Here is an 8,261-nt window from a genome sequence, read left to right on the forward strand (position 1 = left end):
CATTATTAAGCATGTAGAAAAAATCAACTGAAACAATTGTGTGGCAACATTTACCATTTATCAAGTGTTCTAGAAATGGGAAATTTCAGGTCTGGGATAACTCTCTTCAGAAAATAATACCTTGAATGTTTGTGTCTAAATTTCATCAAGATGCCTAATCCCTAGCAATTTGTCCCAAGAACCAACCGTGAGTTAAAGTAATGTTTCTGGTAAAGACTTCACTCCTAATAATACTAAATTTGGATAATCTAAAAGATTTAGAATCTATGAATTGCCTTGGTGAAGATTTTACAATTGTATGAAGCAAGAAACGCAAGATGATTCAAGCAGAATCCATTTACAAGTTTATCAAGCTTTCTAATGGCAGACTGCTTATATTCTAAAAAATTGCAAGTTGGAACACTCTTCAAGCAGAGGATCTTTCATTTTAGAAATTGCACTTTGCTTCATTGACCAATGTTCATTGGTACATCTTGATCTCTTAAAGATGAAGCTTTTTCAAGAGTTTTTGATTTGTGAATTAATGACAGCTCTTGAGATTCCCTGCATTTCAAAAACTTCAGCTTCTTGTATGATATTTTTTGAAGTGTCAAAATGTAAACATGAACTTTAAAGAATACCATAAATGAAGATATAGCAGGAATATTAGCTGTTTAATAAAGACTCGAGAAATCTTAAATTCCATCAAGCTGGAAAAATGAATATACCACAGGTTTGCATAATGGATTGTAAGCTGGACAAATGAATATACCACAGGTACTAAATGATGGCATTTTTAGCTTTGAAAGCTCAAACAATTTGAGAAAACAGCTATTTCAAAGTCTCCAAATGAGAAACTCCGATGCTCAATGAATCAGGGTTTTTTTTTTTTTTTTTCCCGATTTTTATTAATGCTGGCTACTTCAAAGAAACTGAGACTCTATCCAATTGGACTAATCTATTTGCTGCAAGTTTGTTAAATCTTTGAAAAAGGTAGGTATGAAGATAGCATTTTTAACTAGAGGTGCTCCAGCTATTTGAGAAGGTAAAGTTCTCCTGGAAGCCTCATTACTGGAAATTACTGGGTTGAATTAATAATTATAAAAATATCAAATACCTCGGAAATATTATTAAATTTGAAAAATATTGGAAACTAGGACTGCAAGAAATGGCGGTCTTGCAAAGGAGCTTACAACCAATTTTCATTCACTTGACAGAAAGAATCACCAATATTTACAGGAAGCTAGAAGAGAAAATAGTAGCATGCGTGTTAGTCTTGCATAATTTTTATACCAAGAATGTGATGTAGATCTGAAAGTATGAATAAGTAAAACAAAATCATAAAACCTATTAATATTTTACATTAATGACTAATGGCAGATTACATTCTATCAAAGTAAATTTCAGCCTTACCTCTATTAGTAACAGAATGGCAATCATTCATAATCCAACAATTATGTTTTATTAAGAATTTATCTTTACAAATTGCAGAAAAAAAATGATCATGCATTCTTATGCATTGTTTTGCAAATGCATTCGGAGCAACATAAAGTGCAAGTGTCCCGATGCATGGGCTTTGGCCCTCAAAATGAAAAGACTAAGTTGTTCCTCTAACCAGCGAATTATCCACCAACTCCCTCGTTTTTGAAAAGAAGTTATTTTAAAATGTTGTCTTAAATAGTGTATGGATGTGCCATGGTCATGCATTCTTATGCGGTGATTCACCATTCCTATGTTGTGATCATGCATTGTTATTCAGTGATCATGCATTCTTATGCAATAATCATTCATCCTTATACCGTGATCACTATTGAAGTTCAAAAGAAACACTTTTGAATATGTGTTTTCCAAGTATACAGACCACTTATAATTCTTGTCCAATTGAGCTGGCCAAACATACTTTTAAATATTATTTCATAACGAAATTGCCAAACTCTTTGCTTTTCAATAAAAAAACAAGCTATGTCTAAGATTATCTCAAAGTATTTTCGATCCGAAACATAACAGCTTTCTATTGGCCTCCCATTTACTCAACTCTTTCCTCTAAAACCCTTGAGAGATCAAGATATTCTATAAGAAGAACTGAGTAAAATTTCAGTGGGATCTTAATTTGAATGAGGCATATAAGATTTTAATCAAGCATGCCAACAGAAGAGTTACTTGATATGAAAGAGAGTTAATCCTCTCATACCAAAACTGCATCCATAAATACATGAGATTTCAATCATACCTAAAAGTTTGGCAAGTTTAATTTTACCAAAACCGCCCATCCCTACCAAATCTATATTGATTGCAGTCTAACAATTACAAAAATCCTTCTGCACGCTCCATCACGTTTGGTTACTCCCACTGAATCCATTTTCATCAGCTCTATGGCCGAAAAATCCATAATACCCTTTAAAAAACTCCACTCATCACTTCACAGCACAATAAAAAACAAATCAAGCAAGCAATCAGTATAAAACAGAGCATATGGATTTCTCATAGAATGATGAATGAGAATTAGATCTAAGATGTTTAAAAGATTGAGAAGCAGAGTATTTGACCCTCACCGTGTATCTGAGGAGCGATGTATCCCCATATTTCAGTAAGGAAGCTTGTGGGTGTATCCCCCTGGTAAGGAAAATGCACTATTGCACTATTAGGCGATCGGATAAGGAGACGAGGTAAACTTGTATTCAGGCGTAAAATGCAAGAACCAAAGGGTTTAGGGAAAGGAGACGATCAACGGCTTGGAACTACCGATGGGACACATCCCTTGCAGTTCATCAGACGAATGAGAGAAAGCCAGGTGTCTCTAGGGTTTCTTAAAATAAAAGAGTTTTTAAAGGTTGTTGACTTACTTTATTCATTTTAAACTTCAATTTATACCACGAGGAGTGGGACACGTGCGGAGTGGGTAAGTGGGAGCAAGCCTAGAATTTAATATTGGTCGTTTTTGTACTTTTGAATTATATGATGGGTTAAAAATTGTAAGATTGTACAGTTTGATTAGCTAATTGTTGATAAGTAGGACATGATTTCCACAGCTAGTCAAATTGTGATGTGAATATCAGGATTTAACTGTGTGATTTTGAGTCAAACTCGATGACCCATGTTTCATGAGTAGTGATTCAACATGAATCCATCTCTCATGAGAATAAATGGAACACTTAGCACTCATTGGATCTAGGTGATGCTCACCATCACCTAAGCTATTGTTTACAGAACAGTCAATATACTAGAAAATTTATTACTAAACCATATTGTTATAGGTAACTACATATTATATTTAATATTATACATAAACTGATTTCATAATATGTATAATATATATGAATGATATAAAATAAATAAAAAATTTATTTTTAATGTTTCTATTTTGGTAAATGCATATTTATATTAATTTAGAATATGATTGAAATACAATATAACAAATTTTAAAATTTATTTTTAAAAACATAAAATTTAAAAATCTTTTAAAGTAACATACATAAACTTAGAAACTTGCTTATTTCATAATATTGTATATAGTACTAATTTATAATTACAAGTTATTCATATAGCATTTTGCATATATTATTAATTATTATTATTATTTTCTAATTTTTAGAATATTTAAATTTAAAATAAAAATTGATAATTAATTTTTTATCAAAACGTAGAATGAAAGACGTGAAAAAAATTAGTCGTCATAAACAAAATCATATGACAGGTAGGGGTGACCATCAAATTCCAAGTCTGAGGAGGAGAGATTTGGAAGATCAAGGGAAAGTTTCATACTTAGCTTATTTCTAGAAGTTGCTCAAAAAAAATTTGGTATATTTTGAGGAGCTCATGGCCCATGCATAAAATATTTGCAAATCTTATTAAATACTAGCTTTTGCACTAGAAGAAGTCGCAAGGGCTCAGCCAATAGGTGTAATTGTAAAAATAATATTAAGAAAATGTAAAATTATGGAATGGTGGCTTATACCATTTCAATTAATTCCAACACATTAAAAATGTTGTAATTAGAACATGTATAAGAAATTAAGCAGCAAACCAAAAATGCTTTTTGAACAAGAGGGAAATTAACTTGAAAAAATCATTGTAACCTCAGAGGTGTATGGGAACCAAATCATCACACCAGATCTTGACGTTTATAAACGCGCATAAAGATGGAGTTGTGTTGATAGCACCCTTAAAACTTATTGTGTTTGCATTTAAGGCTTCGTATAATGTGGAGTATTTGAAAACCTTGATCTGGAAACCATTTTGGTACAATTGTTAATAGATGTGAGACAACTTTGGATTACAAGTAACCTCATGAGGAAAGCCTATTAGCTAATTAATTTTAATTGTATGTTTTGAAAAAAAAAGAAAAAAAGTTGGAAGCAAATAAATAGGAGATCAAAAAATTTGTGAAGACGTGCTTTTTTCAATAAGGAGCATCTCCCATTTTTCAATGCTTCGTTTGAATTTCTAAGTAATTGCTACTCCACAAAAATAGGAAAAGATTCTAAGAGCATGTTCCCATGCCATTGCTTAGGCTAGGGTCCCATGGAGGGGGGACTCCATAAAAATAGAGCTGTGGTTGATGAGAAATTTTAAGAATACTTTAATGGCAGTGATCCCATGAATTTTACTTTGTATTCCCTCTTAAAAATTCCACCTCCTAAATTCAAGAACTATGTAATTGATGAAATGTTTTTAAAAAGAAAGAACTTTATTTTCTTTCTAAATTTTAGTTTTGGTGGGAATAAATCTTATAGATTTTTGACATGTGGCAAATGTTTATCCTAAGCTAGTGGGGCTAAACCCAACCCCACCCCATTTTCACCAGCTCAATTTTAAAGGCCTAAAAATGAGGGGCTCCTATTTTTGAGGAAAATTTTCTAAATGATCCTACAGCCAAAAAATTCTCATGGGACCTCTTCTGCCTAAAAAATATAGTTGTAGCCCCTCCACAAGATCCCCACCTTAGTTTATTTTGGTAAGCAATGGTTGCTTAACAATTATAAGAAATAATTGTGGAGCTTGTGGCCCCATAAACATATATTTTGTTGCTTAAATTCTAAATTAATTAATTAGATAATACTTTTACAAAGAAGAAATTAGAAATAAAATATTTTTTAAAAGGAGGGGAAAACTTTTGTGGAGCCATGAGTTATTTTTGGCAATAAGCGGTGGATGCTTATTTTCAACCCCTCCTCTTTTCACATAGCTTTTTTTCAATTGCTAAATAATAGTCACTCCACTAAAATAGCTAAAGATTCTAAATTATCCTTTATAGATATTTTTAAATTTTCATGAGAACACTTAACTGTTTAAATATAAGCACAAAATGTACTTAAGCAACTGCATGAGAACACAAGGTAAGATAGGGGTTGCATGAGAGGGGCTTGGGCTCTATTTTTATGGAGTAAGTCGCTCCATGGTAATTTTTAAAAGGGGGCTAAAGACTTATTTGGAATGTTTTCCTATAAAAGAGGAGCTTCGACTTTTTAGCTCTCAAATTTTAAGGGGGTGAAAATGGGGTGGGGTTGGAAAATAAAGAGTCGATTGTTAAAAAATGACCGGTGAAAGGTTTGGTTAACACCCAACTCTTTCAATCTAATGACAATCTTGGAGATGACATGGTGAGCCTACTTGGCAAGCCGAACTAGGGAGTCGACCTGGCAAGTAGATTTGGTGAGCTAACTTGGCGAGCCGAATCGGGGAGTCGACCTGGCAAGCGAACTTCAAGAGTCAACTCATTGAGGCGACTTGGCAAGCCCACTTGGTGAGCCGACCTGGGGAGATGACCTAGGGGCTTACTTGGTGAGCGTACTTGAATTATCGACTTGGCGAGCTAGCACAGGGAACCAACCTAGGGAGCTAACATGGTGAGTGGGCTTAACGAGGCGAGTTGGTGGGGCAACTTGGCGAGCCAAACTAGGGAGTCGACCTGGCAAGCAGACAAGGTGAGATGACTTGGCGAGCCTACTTGAATAGTCAGCTTGGTGAGCTGTCACAGTGAGCCAGCTTAAAGAGGTGATTTGGTGGGGAAAATTAGCGAGCAGACTTGGTGAGGTGACTTGGCAAGCTAACTTGGTGAGTGGATTGAAAGAGCAACTTGGCCAACTTAGTACACTTTTGGATCACGTACATGACTCGGGGCACCAAGTCGAGCACAGTGACATGAGTCCTACGAAAAAACTAGAGGCAATTAAGGCTCGAGGCGATTCGAGTTGGGGTTGCCAACACAATTTGGGTTGAAAACTTTGGGTGTTAACCCCAAAAAAAAGTTGATCACCTTTGGATCATGTACATGACTCGGAGCACTTAGAATCAAGTTGAGCACGGTGACATAAGTCGTGCAAAAAATTGGAGGCGGTTAAGGCTCAAGGCGATTTGAGTTGAAGTAGTTGGGGTGATTCGTGTTGGGGTTGCCGACACAATTCAAGTTGAAAACTTTGGGCGTTAACCCAAAAAAAAGTTAACCTCTTTTGGACCACGTACATTACTCGGGGCACTTAGAATCAAGTCGAGCACAGTGACATGGGTTGTGCAAAAAATTTGGAGGTGACTAGGCTCGAGGCGATTCGAGTTGGGGTAGCCAACTCGATTTAAGTTCAAAACTTTGGGCATTAACCAAAAAAATAAGTTAACCGATTTTGGATCACGTACATGAGTCGGGGCACTTGGGAGATTTTCTGCCCTAGCAGAAATTACAAACCCCACTTGCGTAGAACCGCACTTGGAGATTTTCCACCTACGCAGAAATTACAGACCCCACCCGCCCTGAATTGCACTTGGAAGATTTTTCGCCCTCGCAAAAATTACAAACCCCACCTACCTGGAATTGCACTTGGAAGATTTTTCACCCTCGCAAAAATTACAAACCCCACCCGCTCGAAATTTGCACTTGGAAGATTTTTCCACCCTCGCGAAAATTACAAAACCCCATCTACCTAGAATTGCACTTAGAAGATTTTTCCTGCCCTCATAGAAATTACAGAACCCCACCCGCCTAGAATTTGCACTCGGAAGATTTTTCTGCCCTCATGAAAGTTTACAAACCCCACTTGCTCTGAATTTGGCACTTGAAAATTACGAAACCCCACCCGTCCAAAATTTGGACTTGGAAGATTTTTCTGCCCTCGCGAAAATTGCAAACCCAACCCGCCCGAAATTGCACTTGGAAGATTTTTTTGCCCTCGCAAAAATTACAAACTCCACCCGCATGGAAATTGCACTTAGAAGATTTTTTCGCCCTCGCGAAAACTTACAAACCCCACCCGCCCAAAATTTGGCACTTAGCAAATTTTTTCGCGCTCGTAGAAATTACAAAACCCCACTCACCCGAAATTTGGCACTTGGGAGATTTTTCTGTGCTCGCATAAATTACAAAACCCCACCCCCTCGAAATTTGGCACTTGGGAGATTTTTCTGCCCTTGCAGAAATTGCAAACCTCGCCCACCCAAAATTTGGCACTTGGGAGATTTTTTTGCCCTTGCGAAAATTGCAAACCCCACCCGCTCGAAATTTGGACTTAGGAAGATTTTTCCGTTCTTGCAGAAATTGCAAACCCCACCCGCCCAGAATTTGGCACCTGAGAGATTTTTCGGCGCTCGCAAAAATTGCAAACCCCACCTGCTTGAAATTTGGCACTTGGGAGATTTTTTGGCACTCATAAAACTGCCCGAAATTTGGCACTTGGGAGATTTTTTTGCCCTTGCGAAAATTGCAAACCCCACCTGCCTAGAATTTGCACTTAAAAGATTTTTTCGCCCTCGCGAAAATTACAAAACTCCACCCACTTGGAATTGCACTTGGAAGTTTTTTTGCCCACGCAAAAATTACAGAACCCCACCTGCTTAGAATTTACACTCGAAAGATTTTTTTTCCCTCGTAGAAATTTACAAACCCCACTTGCTCGAAATTTGGCACTTGAAAATTACAAAACCCCACCCACCTAGAATTTGGACTTGGAAGATTTTTCTGCCCTCGCAGAAATTGCAAACTCAACCTGCCTGAAATCGCACTTGGAAGATTTTTTCGCCCTCGTGAAAATTATAAACCCCACCCACATGGAAATTACACTTGGAAGATTTTTCTACCCTTGCGAAAACTTACAAACCCCACCCGCCCGAAAATTGGCAATTGGCAGATTTTTTCGTGCTCGCGAAAATTAAAAAACCCCACTTGCTCGAAATTTGGCACTTGGGAGATTTTTTCATGCTTGCAAAAATTACAAAACCTCGCCCGCTCGAAATTTCGCACTTGGGAGATTTTTTTGCCCTCACAAAAATTGCAAACCTCGCTTACCTAAAATTTG

General features: G+C 36.6%; 1 long non-coding RNA gene across 1 annotated transcript; it reads right to left on the bottom strand.

Moving 5' to 3' along the window:
* Positions 1–1,422: 1,422 nt before the first annotated feature.
* Positions 1,423–2,682, bottom strand: LOC149575685 (uncharacterized). The gene is made up of 2 exons (XR_016359704.1): positions 2,532–2,682; positions 1,423–2,396 (listed from the first exon to the last, which is right to left on the bottom strand). It is a non-coding gene; the product is annotated as an uncharacterized LOC149575685 (long non-coding RNA).
* Between the last annotated feature and the right edge of the window lie 5,579 nt (positions 2,683–8,261).

Source organism: Cupressus sempervirens, chromosome 2, assembly GCF_028749045.1.
Source record: "Cupressus sempervirens isolate cs-2001-9-10 chromosome 2, ASM2874904v1, whole genome shotgun sequence".
NCBI lineage: Eukaryota > Viridiplantae > Streptophyta > Pinopsida > Cupressales > Cupressaceae > Cupressus > Cupressus sempervirens.